We start from the raw sequence: 20,834 nt of genomic DNA, 5'->3' as shown, positions 1-20,834 counted from the left end.
TTACTGCATCCTGACAAAATTCATAAGCTGAAGCCCTAACCCCCAGTAGCTAGCATGTGACCTTATTTGGAGAGAAATTTTTTAACCTTTACAGATGTTAAAATGAGCTTTTTAGGGTGGGGCTTAATTCATTATGACTGGCATCCTCATAGAAAGGGGACATTTATACACAGACAAATGTACCTTGACTTTGCACTTCCAGCCTCCAGAACTGTGAGACAGTAGACTTCCGTTGTTTAAGCCGTGTGCAGCCTGTGATACTTTGTTTTGGCAGCCCTAGCAAACGAATATACTCACGGATAGGCTGGCTTTTGGGGATTTGTGTATGAAGAAGCAGCCCTGGTTTTCAGAGGAGGTGAAAAGCACGCCGGGCCACCCTCTGCTTCGTTCCTCTGTTTGGAGACGGCTTCATGTTGGCCTTTTGCGGTCTCAGCTAAGCCTGACCTCTGACCCATGCGTATCATCTGCGAGGGCTTGAGCAAACAGCTCAGCATCTCTGGTCCTCTGCACCTGTAGGATGGGGCTAATAACGCCTACCCCATCAGGGTTACTGCAAGGACCAAGTGCTGTGAAATGAACGTAGAAGCTACCTTCCCACCCCAAAAGCCATTTCATGGGAGTTACTCTGCTCACACGCCCTGGGCAGCGGAGTTATGTATCACATGACGTGACCGCCTCCACCTTCCCACCCCCCCTCCCCACCTGCCGCGAGCTGACTGGAGCGAGAGTAACCCCTGATCCGAGGGCAGACAGTCCACAGGCCTGGCTGGCTAGTTGTGGAAAGATAGCTGGGTCACTCAAATGCCTCTCTTGGGAATTTGGACTAACAGATATTGAGATGAGTAGCTAAAGGTGGGCTCTTTAGCTGAAAAGTCATGAAGTGGAGTCAGGGGCCAAGAGGCCATGTGAAAGCTGGAGTTAGGAGGGGGAGCCCTTGTGGGTAATCTGAGAAGCTGGGTGTCAACAGAGCGGAGCTTCAGCCAAAGCAAAAGTACGGGGGTGGGAGGGCGGGGTAACTGCTGCTTTGGGTGCTGTCCTGGTCCAGCCCAGGTCTCACAGTAGAGGTAGTGGGTGCCTGCTTCTCTCAACCAGAAGATTCCAACTGAAACAAAGGAGATTCTGTGTATTAAAGGACAGGCGCAGAGCGGGGTCTTGCAGCAAGTGCTCAGTCATGTTAGTTACATTCTGTTACCGCCTTCCAGGTTTTCCTTTGATCCCTATCTGTCAGGATAGAGCTGGGGCCCCAAGGAGTACAAGGGGAGATAAGGCACTTAAACATACATGAGTTGCTGGGGGAGGACCGAGGATGAATTACAATCAGTGGTCCCTTTCTCCCTCCCTTCTCTTTATCTCCTCCCTCCCTCCTGCTCTCCCTCCCCTCTTCCATCTGTCCCCTTCTTCTTGCAAACTGAATACTTACTATGTGCCCAGCATAGATGCTGAAGATACAGGGCTGGATAAGACAGACAAGATCTATGGTCTTTACTTTCTAATGGGAAAGACAAATGGTAAATAAGTAAACAAAGAAATACACATAAGGAAATTTAGAAAAGAGAAGGTAACGTGACAGAGATGGACTGAACCGGGCTTGCGGTTGCCACACCTCTGCATAGCCTTCCCTGAGGTTGACCACACAGGGCTCTGCTTGTGGTTTAATGCTCTGCGGTCGCCATCTTAAAATTCTTAATGTTTTTAACAAGGGGCCTTGTATTTTCATTTTGTCCTGTCCTGGGTCCTGCCCGAGGGCAGAGGGGGTGATGGGGCAGAACAATCTGGGCACATGTTGGTGAAGCACGAATTGTCAGTGCGCAGAATCATTTTCTAATACAGCCGTTGATAAACCATGAACTGGAGGAGGTTGTAGATTCCCCTTTCTTTGAAGAGTTTTAAAAATGGCATAAAGCCTCACTTTTCTGCGATGTGTAAACGTACGGCTCTGCTTAATGGTGGGCACATGGGCATTATTCTGGAGGGACTGCCTGCCTGTCTACAAATCCTTTGTGAGAACAGAGAACTTCAAGGAGGGTCAGGGAATCCATGTGGCAGTGGATTTTTTCTTTTCTAGTTGTTACATAAAAGTTGTGTGAAGAAACCATTTTCCCCTTTTTATAGCCTGCATTGAACTTCACAAAAACTTGTCTGTGACAGCCTGAAATGATCCGGGAGATGCAAGGGAGTGTCCCCGCCCAGCACAACTTGCCTGTTCGTTCAGGGCACGTGGAACGCTTGCCAGGGCTGCTGTAAACCGTTGTCCGGGAAAGGCTGAGAGCATTTCTGATGACAGGCCCCACCGCATATTTTAAAAGGAATTCACAATGAGGTCGATTCTGCCCTTCGAGACGGGTCCCAGTAAAAGAAAACCATCTGGTTTTCCAAAAATATTTGAAATGGTTGTTTGTTTGCCACGATGAGGGGAGAGATAATATATTCCTTCGAGAAACAAAAGTCCTAGTTATTTCTGCAGATTACATTTCAAGCAACCAATTCTGGGAGTAATGGGTGTGGGTTATACGATGCTAACTTTAATCCAGAGGTGGATTCGGGTTATTGCCATTCATATTATTTTAGAAACTTTCCTCTCCCTGTTGAAAAGGATAAGAGGACACAGCAGAGGGAAGAGACTTTGTAAGTGTGTTCTCATACTAGGTAAGGTATTTTGGTGGCCGATGAGACAAGTGTTGATTGAATTTCTTAACCTTTAGTGATATTTTCTTCCACAGATCCCATTGCTTGGTATGTATTATGCGTGCAGGTAATTCGTATTTTTCTATTAGCTGCTTTTTTTTTTTTTTAAGGGGAGATGGTCAATGTTTTTATTTCTCCTCATCTAGGTAGATTTGAAGTTTATGCCATGATGGGAGAAAATTACTAGACAGAGGTTTAAGAGAAGCAGCTACAGACAATTATAGAAATCACGTTAGGAAAAAAATACATCTTAAGAAACTCCACCTCTTATCTGGGTGGAGAAACAATTAGAGAACAATACGAGACAGTATATAATCAAGTACTAAATTGTGTGGTACGGGTAATGAGTGCTATAGGGGTTCAGAGAATGGGAGTTGAAGACTATGGCACAATCCACAGCATTTTGTGCCGACAATCTCACTTCCAGGAAGAGATGTCTGGGCACTTTCTTTGGGACTTGATTGTGAGGCTCATCTGGCCCACTTTGTGAATCTATCATTAATGGGCAACATCAGGTCTTTTGTATGTTCGATTGCATATCGGCTCTGATGGAGCTGGGGTAAATGGGATGTAGAAACCAGTAACTTATAGCGAGTCCTCCCGTCTGGGCGAGTATGCTGACAAGATGGTCTCTGCATGACAAGCACCCGCTTCAGTCTCCCTGACAACAATTTCTGCAGAGTTGAAAGCCATTAAGGGGTGGATCTCTTCAGTGATAGCCTACATTTTCCAGGGGATGAATCTTTTCTGCTACAGAGGTTGGCAGCTGAATTTCGGTTCCCCTTCCCCCCCCTCCTTTACACTTTTCACAGAGCAGCTCAAAGGCTAGCAGCGGCTGATGGGGATGGTAAATATTTCTCACAGAGTGTGAGATGGTGGGTGGAAATCTCTCCCGATTTATAATGAGACATCACCTTCTCAGTGTGAAGGGTTAAAATCAGTCAGGCTGTGAATGTCTGTAGCTTTCAGCTGTTCCCCAGGAAGTGCAATACCTAGAGATTTTGAAAGATCCTGACATAACCTAAGTTTTGACACACTTACATCCTAAAGGAAATTCTCCACGAGGTAAATATGGACCATTTTCTCTGACAGATGTAGGTGAGAACAAAAAGCTTCAGGAGAGCTGAACCATCCTGAGCAATCAGTTTGAATCTATATTCAATTCAGGCTCCAATCAAAGAATGTTGATGAATTAAGACCTGTTTAGCCTGTCTGCCAGCAGGATTGTTAAACTGTACCTCATTCCCTGTCATAGACATCAGTTTGGTTGAACTAGTTTGTCAATCATGGTTTGTAGTGGACACGACCTCAGAAGAGGCCCCTTCCCACCCCAGTTTTTGCTTTGGTTTTGTTCTTTTCTGTGCTGTACTAAGTATGGCAACAGGAACAAGCACATGGATGCCCAGCAGGTCTTACTACGATTAGATTTTAATGTGCTTTAAAAAAAATTATTTTTGTGAGGTATTATTTTCTACCTCAGTGGGTAAAAAAATGTGATTGCAAAAAGAATATTTCATGTTTATTGCCCACAAAAAACATTGCTGTTTTTATATCAGGGCCTGAATTTAGTCACTAAGTGGAATTAGGCTGTGAAAGAGCATCTTGCAATCAGGACCTCACTGCCCTATCCCTTTTGACAACCAAAGTACAGAACATTAGCTAGCAATTGATAATAATAATGATAGGTAATATTTCTTCAGCCCTTACCATGTGCAGATATATGGTTTCTCATAATCCTCACAACCATTATGCCGCTCATTGTACAGATGAGGAAGCATCTGTAAAGCATAGTAACTTGCCCTGAGTTATAGTAGCTAGAGAGTAGCAAAGCTGGGCTCCATCCCATGTAATTTCAAGTCAAATCCATGCACTTGACTGTTATGCCATTGTGCCCAACATGGTCTGGTTTGGCAGGTTTTTTTTTTTTTTCTTTTTTAAAGTATTTTTTTTTTTTTTAAATATTTTATTTATTTATTTATTTATTTATGGCTGTGTTGGGTCTTGGTCTCTGTGCGAGGGCTCTCTCCAGCTGTGGCAAGTGGGGGCCACTCCTCATCACAGTGCGCGGGCCTCTCACCATCGCGGCCCCTCCCGCTGCGGAGCACAGGCTCCAGACGCGCAGGCTCAGCAATTGTGGCTCACGGGCCCAGTCGCTCCGCGGCACGTGGGATCTTCCCAGACCAGGGCTCGAACCCGTGTCCCCTGCATTGGCAGGCAGACTCCCAACCACTGCGCCACCAGGGAAGCCCTGGCAGGTTTTGATGCACTGTGGAAAAATCTCTTGTAAATCTGGACACAGTTGAGAGCAAGGACATCTAGGTCAAGAAATCCAAGAACAATGGAGAGCTGCTTTGGTGAGAGTGAGGTTGATTGAGCAATGCCCTCTTTTTCTTGAGATGGATGTATTAGGCGGTCTGCTTGCCTTGCTAGTGAAGAATGCTTGGTCTAAGTTCTCCATCCCACAAGATTTTGAGCAGCTTCTAGCTAGTTTAGGTGACAGTCCTCTAAAGTTTTGCACTTACCATTGGGCAAAACTTGGGTCAAGGAACATCTCTATGAGCAAGAAAGGACGAAGTTTCCAAAGGAGCTGATTATACATAGGTGTAGGCTGGGTAACTACTTCTATAACTTATTCAGGGCCAGTGAAGTCACTTGTTTGATCCTGTTTACACAGTCAAAGAAGGTTATTCCCAGGTCAGCCAATCAAGGCTCTCCACATGCTTAAACAACACTACCATTATGGTAAAAGTCATATTTGTCCAGTTATTATCTAACTTGCTAAATTTGCATCGGTCCTTCCTACATGTGCTTATAATACCTCATCATCCCCGTAAACAAATGCAGCAACTTTTCATGCCTTTCATTCTCACTAAGCAAAAACCATTAAGTATTGGTTTTCTTTTAGTGAATGTACTATAGAGGTTTCCCTTAAGGATTCAAGTGAAAACAGTAGAAATATTATTCAATATATCATATTTCCTGAAAGGTTACTACTGATTTTTATAAGATACACAGGCTGAATTCCTTTAAGCCCATTTTTATTCTTCTTACAGGATTGGATCTGTTTAGCTTTTGCTTTCATGGCCTTTAAAGGACTTGCATGGCATGGCAGGAATGGATGTGAAACTCATTTCTAAAGAACTTGTCTTAACAGTAGTGTGGTCAAGCCATACCCTAGAAAGATTTACGGTCTAGGAAGTCTTGTAATAGCTGGAGTGAAAAGCTAGTTAAAAAGAAAGCCAAAGCTCCCTTACAAATGACGCGGTCAATTAACTGGGTGAAAAGGAAAAGTCTTTCTAAGTGCTTATTTCACTAACTTATCATTTTCAAGTCATTATCAGGACAAGCAGAACTTACTCCAGTCTGATTTTGATGAATGGGAGTCGTCATTGCAATTACTTGGTTTTCTGTGGGTTGTCCAGGATGCTTGAGGGTTTGTATCAGTATCATTAGAACCAGCATCTGATGGTTTTAACTTCAAGACCAACTCTAAGTCCATTCCTTTATTTGGGGCCCCACTTGTCCTGAATGAGAATGAGGTGATTTTCCAAACTTGTTGGAACCATGCTGTCAGTAAAAATGTCACTAGCAGGAAAGAACGCCTCATCAAGACTTGAGCGTTGCCTCATTTGCAGAGGGAGTTGCTAAACACCTTGGAAAAGACACCTGTCAGCTACTGCTTTTCTTTCAACACGTGAGCGCTCTCCCTGGGGCATTTTCCAGGAACTGCCTTTTACCTCCATTATCCAAGACTTGCCTAGGAAGCTTACATTTAGGCAATAAGTCACTCTTGTCTGGCTTTGTTTCCTTGTCTCTAGGACTGAAGGGAGTAATCAGGCTTGAATCTTGGAGAAATTCCCAGCTGATACCAAAAAGCAATCAACTAATTCAAACTGTTGGTGAAGTATAGGAAATGGGGAAGAATGGTGGTTAACTTTCTTCCCTTATGTTTTGGAATAAACTGCATTTTTATTTGCCTAATATAGAATCAGATCCTGTGCCCCAAATCCATGTTCATTTTTGAAATCCTTATCCTCCACTGAGTATCCCTTCCTGTTATATTATTTTTTCAGGGTCTAGAACTGAACCAAACCTGTGAACCACTCAATAAACATTATTGGATACTGATTAAGTACAAGGCACCGTGGAAGACTAAAGATGGCTACAAATACTTTTATATAGCTTTCATTGAAAAGCGGGGTCTTTTCCTTCTCCCCTGACTCTGGTCAGGCTTTGGGACTATAGAATACTGGCCAATAGAATACTGTCATGGCCCAGGTCTCAAGAAAGTGGCAACTTCCACTTTCTGTCTCTTGGAGTTCTCTCTCTGGGAGCTCTGAGCTGCCATGTAAGAAGTCCTATTGCTCTGACACTGCTGTTCTGGAGAGACCACTGGTAGGTGCTCTGGTACAGTCCCAGCTAAGCTCAGACTGTGAATAAAGCATTTAGAACCCTGTAAACGAGACCGCCTGGCTCAGCCCATATTTCCAACCCACAAAATCATGAGATACCATGATTACTGTTTTAAGCCATCCAACAACCTCAAGTTAGGATAAATGTTTTGCTAAAATCTGAACTCTAATGCTGCTTTGAAAAACTGAAGTGGCAAATGAGCTAATGTGAGTAAAGAGCTTACCACAGTGGCTGGCACCTAGTGAACGCTCAGCAAGAGTCCACTTTTGTTAAGTATTACTGTAATAACATCCCAACTACTCTCCTTGCTCTTAGCTTTTGCCCCTTGGTTCCATGTTCCACATCACTGCCAGAATCAACTTCCCAAAACATAGTCATATGTTTAATAGAGCAGATACAGATAGTTGTCTCTCCATTAAGAAACCCTGTCTTTTTCCTCCATAACAGAACCTTTGAATACTACTTGGGTATATGGAGGCACAAACTAAAGACTACATTTCCCAGCCTCCCATGCAGTTGGGTGGGGCCACACAACTAAATTTTGGCCAATGGTAGGTAAGCAGAAGTGGTCATGCAACTTCCAGGAAGTGTCTGTTAAGGGAGAGCCCTGTCTTTCTCCTCCTCTGTACTACTTGGAGTATAAGTATGCTACCTGGAGCCCACCTGCCATCTTAGACAAGGTTCGCAAGGGTCTCATCCTTAGGGTGGCAGGGAATAGAGCTGGAAGGAGTGTGGGATCCTGACTCATTTGTGGAACTGCCTTAGCAGCCCTGGATTCTTATTTCTGGATTTTTACTTAAGAGAAAAAAACCTTGTGGATTTAAGTTTTTCTTGGGGGGGGGCAGTGTCAAATGTAGCTCTACTTAATTTTAGCTAAAACACCTACTACTTATTGGATGCAGACTATAAAGGTGAATAAAATGAGGCTTCTGCTCTTCTGGACTTCCATCTTCATGGGGACATATAAGTGAATAGAATAGTAAAGGGCTATAGAATAGATGGAGCAAATTTTATTTTACATTTTCTGTGTACCAGGGACACCTTTTCATTTATTCTCTCACCTTGTCTTCACAATGGTCCTGTAAAATAACTGTTATTAAATCCATTTTAGAGAAGAGGAAAAAGACTCAGAAAGTTTGGGTCATTTGCTCAGGGTCATGTTCGTAAGAGGTGAACCCCAAGTCTACACCCTTCTCTTCTGGCTCCAGTTTGTCACTATTTCTGCCACATCACATTGCAATAAGGACGGTATTATTGAGGTTCAATCAATGAGATGACTTTTACAAAAATTAGTACATATTTGGAAGACACAGTTGGGAAGGGAATTCCAGAAGGAAAGGACAGAAAAGCAGAAGTGGTACAGCATAGGCATGGCATGTTGGGAACATAGCAAGTCCTACAGGGGCTGCTGGAAAACTGAGAGGGGGTATGATTATGAAGGGCTCTGAACTTGTACTTTCTTTGCTTTCGTACCATGCTTTTCTACTTTCTTGTATTCTTAGGCATGCTCTCCCCTCTATGAGATTCGTTTTTTCTCCCGTATAAAATGAAGGTTGTAGTAACTCCCTGTATCAATCAGGGCAGTTAATGCTAGCTGCTACAACAATCAGTCCCCAAATCCTGATTGCTTGGCACAATAAAGGTTTATTTCCTGCTCTTATGAAGCCTAAAGCAGCTGTCACAGGGAGCAAGAGTGTGTGTGTGTGTGTGTGTGTGTGTGTGTGTGTGTGTGTGTGTGGTGAGGAGTGGAATTCTAGTATAAGCAGTGACTCAGGTTTCCTTGAGGGCATTTTATTTGTGGTGCTGTCATATTCTGAGACCTCCTTGGTGTTCTCTGCTGGATTCTTTCCATTCAGCTGGCTGATAAGCAGTAAGAAAGTGTGGAGGATTATATGGCTTTTTATGATCAAGCCTGAAAGTGGCATCATTCACTTCCATCCACATTCCATTGACCAGACTGAGTAACATGATTCCAACCCAACTGCAAGGGAAAGAAATGCAATTAGGGACCGCTAGCAAGTATCAGCCACAAGTCTCCAACTTCTTCATGGAGGTAAGGTAAGGGTTTTATGAAATCATATGTGTGAAAGTACTCTACAAAACTCCTGGAGTATAATTTGCATTCAGGTCTCTTTCCTTCATGTTCACATGTCCAAATCCTACCTATTTTTCCAGTGTCACCTTCTCCGTGGAGCCATCTTGAATTCCACTCTCTTTCTCTCTTTGCACACCTCACTAGTTGAAGGTTATCTTTGTCTTCTAACATTTTATTGTGTTATTTGAATAGTTCTGATTTGCTTTATACATCTTTTACCTCTTTATACATCTTTTTATCATAAGGACATGTGACCATGGTGGGCACAGTGTCTTGCATAGTGTGCAAGTTGTGATAAATGATTGATATTTTGAAATAAAAAGAGCAATCCAAAAGATTTGATCTCTAGGGTAACTGGCTTATTCCCCCAAACATACTTGAGTCTCTCATCACTTGCTTCTCCCAACTTGCTTTGTAAGGATGACATAATGTTGAATCAAGCATGAAAATGGAAACCAAGACAATACAAAATTGGCCATAAACATTGGTTGGTTTAGTATGTATTTAGCCAAGAGAGAGTAGGGACTGTAAGGCAAAGATGCCCATGGTCAACAGTAGAAAATCACCTCTCATTTGGCTTCATTTTCCTCATACCAGTCTCCTGGCTTGAGGGCCGAGAAGGAGGGTCTGGGTTGCTTACAGTAAGACATCAGAGGGGCTTTGGAAATAGTGGCAACTGGGACACTCTTGCCTACCTTGATCTCCTGAGGTAATAAGGAGACGATTCTGTCAGAGGGAAGGCTTTCTTTTTTTATCTACCACTCCATTGGTGTCTAATTCCGGTGGTTTATGAATGTTTACGGTGAAAAAAAATCACTTCCCACTTATACAGAGACTTAGTTGCATATTTTTCTGGTCTTAAGAAATCTAACACAGGTTCTGGTATATCCATATTATTATATTTCCATGTGAAAGATACATTACAGGGGTAATTTTTCCCTTTCCAAAAGAATTCTCTACCGAATGATTTACGATATATTCTCTTAAATAACAAGATTCTCTATTATATTGAGAGAGTGATTCTCTTTACAAAAATTCAGTTAACGTACAGCATTTGTTTTTTTAATAAATTTATTTATTTATTTTTGGCTGCGTTGGGTCTTCATTGGTGCACGTGGGCTTTCTCTAGTTGCGGCCAGTGGGAGCTACTCTTCGTTGTGGTGCGCGGGCTTCTCATTGCGGTGGCTTCTCTTGTTGCAGAGCATGGGCTCTAGGGCGTGCAGGCTTCAGTAGTTGTGGCACGCAGGCTCAGTAGTTGTGGCTCGTGGGCTCTAGAGTGCAGGTTCAGTAGTTGTGGTGCACAGGCTTAGCTGCTCCGCGGCACGTGGGCTCTTCCAGAACCAGCGATCTAACCTGTGTACCCTGCACTGGCAGGCGGATTCTTAACTACTGCACCACCAGGGAAGTCCAACGTACAACATTTTGAGAACTCTTGTGTAACATAAACTCTTGCACTTACTTGGTGGCGTACTAGTTGGGCTTTGGATGGTAACGAGTCTGTCTTCTGGTCCATCTCTAATTCTTCCTAGTTTTAAATGTAATCACTGGCCCCACTTACTTTTTTTTAAATTTTACTTTCCCATTAGGGAAGCACATGGCTCTCAGATGTGCTAAAGGAGATGCACCGAGAAATCCCAAGCAGGGAGCAATCAGTCACTATTAATGCTCACAAATATCAAAGCTACTTGAAGAAATACAGCTGCTTATGGATGGGTGATAAAATTGAATTCGTGAAGCAGTTCCTTCTCCATGGGTGATTTCTTGGTGCTGAAGAACTAGAACTTCATGCACACTATGAATGTCAGAACTCCACACTGCTGTTAGCACACTTTAAAGAACAGGTATTGAATTTTAGCTGAGTCTAGCATCATCTTTTTCAATTCCAAGGACAGCTGTTAAATCATAAAATATTTTGAGATATAAAGCTCTTGCCTCTGAGAGATATTCTCTTTTTTCTTTAAGTACAACATCTATGAAATATTACGTGAAAGAGTTGACAACTTTAAAAATCAGAGGGTATTTAGTGGCTAGCTTTAGGTTGATATTAAGCCTTTTAAAAATCAATGACGAATGTTATAAAAAACGGGTTTGATGTTTAAGGAGCATCTGCTTAACCATGTAACCTACAGATATAGTCATTTGAATCTGGTTGATTGTGAAAGGAAATTAAAATAACACAAATCATTTGATGAAACCATCCTCACAGAATTCTAATTTAACTCAAATAATAAGTATTTTAATGGTTCTCCTGTGTGCTTATTTTTAGTCTCGTATTCTGTAAGTTATAAGAGAGTTGCTTTCATGCATGTGAAATGCAATTCTCTTCTTGTAAAAACTTGACACAATGCTTATCCATTTGATTTGATTGCATTTGCGTGTTCATTAATATAATTGAAACATGTAGCTTCCCCCAAGTTTTCACAGGCTCATCCCTAATTAACTGTTGGCATTTTCTCACATTACATGTTAGTATAACTGAGTTAGGCCAATTTATTCATGAACTAGGAAAAAAGTTGAGCAGAGGAAGGGAGGGGTAGGTTCAGCCCATTCAGTACTGATTGGGGGCTATGGGCAGCCCTTGAAATCTCTACTATTTTAACTGCTGAATTCAAGCTTCCAGAAGAGATTTACATCTGCTCAGGTGATATGGACTCAAGAAAGAAGGACTACCTCCAAGAGATAGTAGATAACACTCTTCACCAACTGGGCCCCAAACCGCAACTCAAAGGAAACTCAATTTCCTAAGTATGTTCTATGTATTTCCAGAATATTTTTGAAGATGGATAGTGGTGATGTAGTGCTAAGATCTATGAGTTTGGAAGGAGAAAACAGCGGTTCTAATCCTTGCTTGGACACTTTTGAGCTCTGTGATCTTACATGAGCGAGTTAATCTGAGTGTATTTCCTCACAGAGGGCTATTGTAGGGGTTTCAATGTAATAATTATGCAATCAGTATATGCTCTTTCAAATACATGGCTTTTTTGGGAGAGGACATATAAAGGTAGGAAGTAAAATGCATAAAGGTGGTGGTCAATAAAACAGACAAAAGAACTTTAAATAGGGATAACTTTTGTCCTTTACAGAGTAATATGAGGATATCTGACTAAAAGAATTAAAGAATCCCCACTTTTATTTTATTTTATTTTATTTTTTTAAAAAATTAATTTATTTATTTATTCTTGGCTGTGTTGGGTCTTCGTTTCTGTGCCAGGGCTCTCTCCAGTTGCGGCGAGCAGGGGCCACTCTTCATCGCGGTGCGCGGGCCTCTCACTATCGCGGCCTCTCTTGTTGCGGAGCACAGGCTCCAGACGCGCAGGCTCAGCAGTTGTGGCTCACGGGCCCAGTTGCTCTGCGGCATGTGGGATCTTCCCAGACCAGGGCTCGAACCCGTGTCCCCTGTATTGGCAGGCGGATTCTCAACCACTGCACCACCAGGGAAGCCCCCCACTTTTATTTTTGCTTCTTGAGTATTATACTCGTTTCACCATAGGAAAAAATTAGATTGATTACTTAAGCAAAACCAATGAGATAAATTCATGGCAATCAGGGAACTTTTCATTTTAAAAACTCCACTTTTTGTTTTAATGACATGAAATGAAAAGAATTTGGCAGGCACCCATTTCTGATAATAGCTGTATTGCTTTTTATCTTATATTGCTGTCCCATTATATGCTTATATTCTTTTGGAAGAGGTCAACCTAAGTAATAAAGCCAAAGATCTCTCAGCTCTCATCCATACAGAAGGAAAGATCTATCAGGGTTGCTGCTTAAACGGGTGTAATCAGAGGAGCAGTAGGTTACAGAGATTCTCAGGTCAGGGAGGAAATGATGCCTCAGGACTGGGCCTGTTCAAGGAACACCATCGACATCACAAAGACAGTTTACTCTGTGAAAACTAGTTTGTCCCAAACAGTGAATAACCACATCCTTCTGTATATCTGAAGTTGTTGAAAATCTGTATTAGAATTAGCAGATACCTTTGGAGGAGGGATTGCTGCCCCTTGTGAAATGAAAAGGCTAAAAGAGCTGAGCTTTCCATCAGGTGGTTTCAGCCCTACCCTGGAAAGCTTCATTAGACTAATGTCTTTTCTACACAGGTAAGTTTTGAATAAAAAAAGAAGTGTTGAATTCAGCTGAGTAATCTGTTTTGTGTCTAAAGTACTAAAGGATCTGTTTGCTTCCTATTTTACCTGTTTCTGCTATCTTGCAGTCATGTATAAATTAGGCAGTTCCTCACTCTGTGTATAAGTATATCACAAACAACAAGGAAATCACTCCTTATGTTAAAATCAATTAGAATATATGATTTAAAAATGTGTTTGTGAGACCTGCATCTGAGTTGTGGCCTAGATTATTTGAAGGGGGTTTGAGAGGGAAGCTTGCTGAGAGCTGCAGAGGGGACTGTGGTATTTACATAGTAGCTTCTAAAATCTAATTGTAATTTAAAATTAATTTAATTTATTTAATTAATAATTAATTAATTGTTATTAATAATTGACAGCAAAATATTCACTTCCCATTGTTGGCCCCTCTACCATCACATTTTACTCACTTCATTTGTTTCAAATAACTGTTCCGTGTATATTACATTGAATTAAATATTTATCCTGAAGAAAAGTAACCTGAGGAAGGTAGAAGTTCACAGTCAACGAAGAATGGTAGGCCAAGTTGCCAGAATATCATGGATTATTTAAGAATTCAAACTCAGTTCTTGAATCTGGAAATTGTTTGTAAGAGCTGGGTTTTTGTTTTTTATTATTTCACTTCTTTTTTTTTTTTATTGGCTAAGTTTGCCTCAGATTCACATATGCACAAGCTGTGGAATTATAGAACCCTAAAGTTGGTTGTTCCCAATTATTGTTTCACATGAGATGAGAAATATTAATGAGATTGGATCACCAAGAAATGGGACTATGGTGAAGACTTAGGGTGCAGAGAAAAAGAGATGAAAAACATGAGCCCATGAGTATCAGGGATTTGAAAAAAGTTAATGGGAAACACTGAGGAAAGCATGAAAAAGAAAGGGATTAAAAAGGTCAGTATAAAAATGAAAAATAAGATGGCCCATTCAAGAAGAAGCTGTGAGGATTGTTTCAAGGAATTCCACGGTGGAAAGTTGAATGGAAGAAAACATTGCCAGAGCAACAAGGAAGGTAAATGGAGTGCAGTTATCTTCACTGCAAATCTCAATCTCTCCACAGGGTCCTCTGCCTCCTGTGGGTATGGGGGAGTGAGGGGTGTGTGGGGTTCCCCTTGGTTCTAGGATGGAATTGTGCATTCAAATGAGAGCTGCAGCTGAGTCAATTTGGAGTTAACTGGAACACATCTCAGCCCAGTAGCATCAGTCAGGGTTCTCCAGAGAAACAGAATCAATAGGATAAAAAATTATTTATTGGGAGTTCCCTGGTGGTCCAGTGGTAAAGAATCCACCTTACGATGCAAGGGACGCGGGTTCAATCCCTGGTCAGGGAACTGAAGATCCCACATGCCACAGGGCAATTAAGCCTATGTGCCACAACTACTGAGCTTGCACGCCTCAACTAGACAGCCTGCGTGCCTCAAACTACAGAGCCCAAGCACCCTGGAGCCTGCTGCCACAACTAGAGAAGAGAAAACCCGAACGCCACAACTAGAGAGAAGCCCGCACCCTGCAATGAACGATCCCACACGCCTCATTGAAGATCCCGCATGCTGCAACTAAGACCCGGTGCAGCCAAAAATAAATAAATAAATAATAAATCTTAAAAAAAAATGATATTTATTATAGGAATTGGGTCACACGGTTATGGAAATTGAGAAGTCCCATGATCTGCTGTCTGCAAGCTGGAGACCCAGGAAGACCACTGGTATCAGTCCTAGAGTCTGAAGGTGGGTGTCCCAGCTCAAGAAACGAGACAAGAAATTGCACTCTTCCTTTTTGTTCTGTTGGGACTTTAACTATTGGATGACACCCATCCACACTGGTGAGGAGGAATCTTCTTTATTCAGTCTACTATTCCAATGCTAATCTATTCCAGAAACACCCTCATACACACCCAGAAATAATGTCTTACCAGCTATCTGGGGATCCCTTAGCCCAATCAAGTTGACACATAAAATTAACCACCACACCAGTATGAAGGCTTGGAAGTTGGAGGAAATAATGTAAAATACTTTGAAAAGTAAGAGAGCTGGTGGATGTAAGAAGACATAATCAGTCTCTTTCAGAAAAAAGAGCTCATGAGCCCTTTGGTCCTGGTCTGGGAGGGCCAAGGACAGACCCCGAATGCAGAGAAATAATTCTTTCATGAGCCTGATTGACTGGCATCCCAACCATTTGTTTTTGAAGGGTTAGAAATAAAAAGCACTGTTTTGGGAGAATAGAGTTGGAGTTGGAAAGATCTGGTATTGAACCTTGGTTAATCTCTAACCTTGACTAAGTTTCCATCTCTGAGTCTTGGTTTCTGCTTGGGAAAGTGGGAGCACTAATAACCTCATTGTGGGGTTGTTGAGTGGCTTAAAAGAGAAAATGTATGTAAAGCACATAGTTGGTGCTTAATTGTAGCTATTAGTAAACTAGTAAAAGCTTCTTTCTTGCTCTAGCATGACCCTGCTAACCACCAGTTGTGGGGCCCTAGGCCAGTGAGCTCACCTCTTTGGGTCTTGGTTTCTTCATCTGGAAAGTTGGTCTACTCTAGACTTTTGAGCCAGTGTCTCAAACTTGCAGGTGAAGAGGAATCACCTGGGGATCTTGTTTAAAGGCAGATCCTGATTCAGTAGGTTTGCATTGGATGTGGTCGGAGAGTCTGCAGGTCCAAAGAGTTGCCAGGTGCTGCTGATGCTGCAGGTGATGCTGCAGGTAATGCTGCTGATACACGGGCCTTGCTTTCCCTCACCAGGGTCATCATCTAATGTTGAGCCTGCTAGGACACTCTGAAAAAGCAAACTGAAGTTGGACCCCTGAGGCTCTGAGAAAATGAGATGTTGTATTTTTCAATGAATGGAGAGCATAGCAGAGAGAAGCTGAGGATGTCTGGGAGGTAGGGGATTAGGCCCAGGGAGAATGGAATAAGTGATTAACGAAGGTGGTAGGTTTGGAGGAGAGGGTGGAACAAAACCAAAGAGGGTTGTGCAAGCCAAATTGCAACTAATTCCCTATTGTGTTTAGTCTCTAACTGGAACTCAACAGAACAACACAAACCCCATATTCTTTAATACTTTTCAAGGGGAACCACTGTAAAACTTCACTGTTTCTGAATTTAATCCATTATAGGTCCCTATACTTAATGAAATTACAACAATTCAACAAACAATATAATTGCCCTAAATACTGCTTTTAATATAATTATGTGTAACTCACTGGAATCTGCTATTGCATTCTATAATATAATTATGACATATAATGTTATCATAAAATTCCTTATCAAATACATGCAAATAATGCAGTTTATGTGTTACTCAGGTGTTGGTGTTTCCATCTGACAACATCCAGGTTTTTAAAAATGATAGGAATGTAAATATATTTTTCAGTCAGCTGGGAGCAATGAAGGGGACCAAAGTGAGAGAGAAGATCAAGGTCGTCGTTTCTTAAAGTATGGCCTGCAGGTCACCTGCATCAGAATCCCCCGGGCCCTAGATAAAATGCAGATTCCTGGGCTCCCCACAGTTCTTACTGAATCAGAATCAACAGGGCAGGAAATTTGGACTTTGAGTAAGCATCCCTGGGGGTATTCTTATGTACCCTGAAGTCTGAGACTTTCTGATCTGGATTTTGCCCCTCTCCAGTACCATGTGGAACCCAGGCAATGGTAAATCTGGTTGGGCAGAAGGGACATTTGTGACCTCTGTCCCCAGCTGTCCACCGGATGCATGCATTTGTGCCCCCGCCAGGGCCCTCTCACTCAGGATGTTCCATGCCTCATGCCTGCTTCACCGCCTCTCTCCCTTGCTCAAGTTATGGCACCAGCAACCCATCCAGGTGCCCAGGTGAGACACCTGCGAGTTGTCCTAACTCCTCATTCTAAACATTTCGCCAATTATTGAATCTGGTCAATTTCACCTCCAACGTCATGTTCAAAAATGTCTTTTTTCCACTGTTTCCCTCTTCTACCACTTAGATCACGACTTTCACCATTTAATCATTCCTTTAACATATATTTATCTACTAATCACCTAGAAGTAGAAGGTGAAAAGAAGAAAAGGAAGCAAGGGAGAGATAAAGAGGCACTGGGGAGTTTTGGGGAGAGGAATGACATGATTGCCATGTTTTAAAAGGATCCCTCTGGCTGCTGTATTGGAGGAAGCCTGAAGAGGGAGAAGCAGAAGCAGGGAGAATGGTTAGGGTGCTACTGCAGTATTCCAGGCAAGAGATGATATTGGCGTATATCAACCAGAGTGCTAAACAGTGGAAATGGCAAGAAATCACTGGATTCTGGCTATAAGCTAGAGGTGGGACCAACTAGAGCATTTGCTGATTGAAAGGATGTGGGATGTGAGAGTGAGTAGTCAAGGCTGCTACTAACCACTAACCAATCTGGGGTGGCTGTTGGGTCTGTGGTGGGAATGAGTAGGGAGGAGATGGGACCCATTCGGTCGTCATCTCTCACTGGACCACCCAACGGCCTCTCACTTGATTTCTGTGCCTTGAACCTTATCCTTCATAGGACTGTTTACATCAATGAAAAAAAAGGTTCCAACTCTCCTGCACAAAAATCCTTTAGTGGTTCTCTGTTACATTCAGGGTAAAGTTTAATGGTACGGGACATATCAGTCTGTCTCCTCCTTACCTCTATAGTTTTCTAGCTCTGCGGTACCGTACGATACTGATGTGCTAGTAATTGTCCACAACACGGGGATATCACTCTTCTCGTCTTTACTTATGCCTCACCCTCTGCTTAGAATGCTCTTCCCTTGTCTGTTCCTTGAGAGCAAGGCTGGTATCTTATTCATTATTTTATCCCCAGAAACTAGTACAGTAAACCAAACTAAAGTTCTCACTAGAGCTTTCTGGGGGAGGATAATCATAATTACTAACATCTCACAGATGAAGAAGTTGAGGTTCAGATAAGTTAAGTAACTTGAATTGCACTAGAATTGGTTGTCTCAAGGTCACAGAGTTGAACACAGGTCTGTAATACCCCACAGCCATTTTTTCTCGGCACCATACAAAACTACCTCCGTTTTTGCCTGGAGCCAGATCTGCCAGGCTCCCCTTTTTCTGGTTACCTTTTAACTGCCGTATTTACAGTTACAAATCTCTTACAACTGAGATGCTTCCCCTGAGGGATTCTTTTTGGTTACCAGGCAAACTCTGGCATGACAGCCCCCCACCCACCCATGATGAAGCAAAAAAGTCCACAAAACAATAACACTCACACATCATGTAAGTACTTGCACACAACTTTCTTCACTGTAGAAAAGATCCTGGACTTCACAATTTCTTCTGAAGCTATCTGGGAAGCTACCCTTTTATACAGTTAAAAAAATGCAATAAGAAAACATTATAGAAAGTCTGGAAAAATAAGAGAAAAATATCACCTACTCTATTAACATAAAACTGCTTTCATTTGCTCATATTATATATACTTTTATGAAGTTAGATTTTATGTGCAATAAATCAAATGTTTTTTAACTGAATATTACAGCAGAAACATTTTCCATTTCTACATAATTTTTAATTCCTGCATTATATCCTAGCCCATGGATGTGCCAGAATTTTAGATATTGTATTATGTTTTTGAATTTTTCACTGTTAGCCTCTGTGTTGGGTATACTTTCCTTTTTTTTTTTTTTTTTTGAGGTATAGTCTATGTATGTTTTTTTTTTTTTTTTCTCATTTTGGAGGATTTCCTTAGGATAAGCTCCAGAACTAAGATGAACACTTTTTAATGATTATAATTTACAATGTGAAACATTTCAAAAGAGCTGTTCCAACTGGAACTCTTTCTATTTTTTTCAGGGCTGTTTACAAAGGACAGGCTGGACCCCCATGGGGCCACGTCAAACTTAGAGAACTGCTTCCTTGGGGCCTTGCAAGAGAACATGAGTACTGTACTGTAATAGCGAGGTCTTCCGGGGAAAGGTGGGGCTACTTCCATCCTCAGGAAGCTGAGTTTTGGGAGGAACTTTCATCCCTGGCAGTGAGTGTCCCTTCCTTCTCTCCCTAAACCAAAATGATCCAGAGAGCAGGTTACCTCTTGGCCATAGGCAGGTGTCCAGATACCACCAGCTGGCTCCACTAAAGATTGATGGGTAGTAAATACTTGCTCCAGAATGTCAGCAACCCTGAAATTTGAGGCTTTTATCTTTCATTTCTAGCCTATAGCACAATTAGCAAAAGCAATACATGTACAATAATAGCTAACATTAATTATCTATTATATTATCTCATCCTCAAGGAAACCCTATCTTATCATGAATCCCATTTTATAGACGAGGAAGCTGAGTCTTGGAGATGTTAAATGTCTTACCTAGGGGCACTCATAGTTAGTAGCAGCAGAGCCAGGAAAATTGGACTCCAACTGAGGCAGAGACCATAGAAGGAAAAAAATCATTTTATCATATTATCAACATTGCTATTGACATTATTTTATCTGGAACAGTAATATTTTTTATCAAACGATTCTTAAATAACATTTAACTAGAAGCCAGTTGGAAATGTGGTTCCCCCAACATAAAACTCAAGGTTGGGTTTTCACCTCCATCACTGAGTCTGAGGCAGGGCGGAAGCTGTAATGCCCATGTCAGAAATCCGTTGTTTTCTCAAGTTTAGCTTCTGAGAAATTTGCAGACCTGTAAGAGATGAAAACCAGGGACCTTTCAAAGTATGATTGCTTACTTTTCAATTTCCATCTTTCAAGTAGTCTAATACTTCCTGGGACAAATAGAGTTTACTATGGAAATGTCTTCTTTGAAGATGCAATTTAAAGACAGATTTCTTGTACTCTCACGAATGCATTGTCAACAAATTGCATGTATTTATTCAACTTGTCCAAATAAAAGCCAAATAAGGCTCAGAAATCGATTTCTTGGCAATTTGACTTTCTGAGGCAGGGAGTATAGGAAAGACTTTGTGGGTATATTCTCGTTGGTTAAAAATTGAGTCAAACAAAGGGGCATGAGGCAATCTGGGAGGGTGATAGACATGTTTATTATCTTGATTGTGGTGATGGTTTCATGGGTATATACATCAATTAAAATTTATTAAATTGCACATTTTAAATAGGTGCAGTTTATTGTATGTCAATTATACCTCAGTAAACCTGTAAAACCAATAAATAAAAATTGAAGCAAGCTATGTGTCTTTTTATCAAACTCGTTCAATATGTTGAACATTTTTCCCCCTGAATTATGCAAAGCTCATCCACGAATGGCCTAAGATGACTCAAGTTGAAAACCATATCTCACTTTAAATGAATCTAACTGTTATGTAGGGGTAAATACTATAGAGCTTGAGAATCATACAAAATTTTGTTGAAACTGAGAGAATGTAAGGGGAGCTAGATAGAGTTGTGCTTCTAGATCTGAGGCCTCATTTCTAGCAAATCCTGTTTCTGGCTGCTATTGACTCACACCTGACTGTATTAGCTGTGAAAAATCAGAATTAAGCAGAGATGCTGTAGAATCAGCAATAGACTCACTGAGTCATGGAGAAGGGAGGGAT

At 41.7% G+C, this 20,834-nt stretch overlaps 1 long non-coding RNA gene across 1 annotated transcript; it reads left to right on the top strand.

The window, feature by feature from the left end:
• Window positions 1-1,051: 1,051 nt before the first annotated feature.
• Window positions 1,052-10,253, top strand: LOC309663112. Its single transcript, XR_014265111.1, has 2 exons — window positions 1,052-4,599; window positions 4,941-10,253. It is a non-coding gene; the product is annotated as an uncharacterized lncRNA (long non-coding RNA).
• Window positions 10,254-20,834: the final 10,581 nt, after the last annotated feature.

This window comes from Balaenoptera physalus (assembly GCF_965194825.1).
Source record: "Balaenoptera physalus genome assembly, chromosome: 6".
NCBI classification, from domain to species: Eukaryota; Metazoa; Chordata; class Mammalia; order Artiodactyla; family Balaenopteridae; genus Balaenoptera; species Balaenoptera physalus.
Note: the sequence above shows the minus strand (reverse complement) of the source record. Positions and strands in the feature narration are given on the sequence as shown.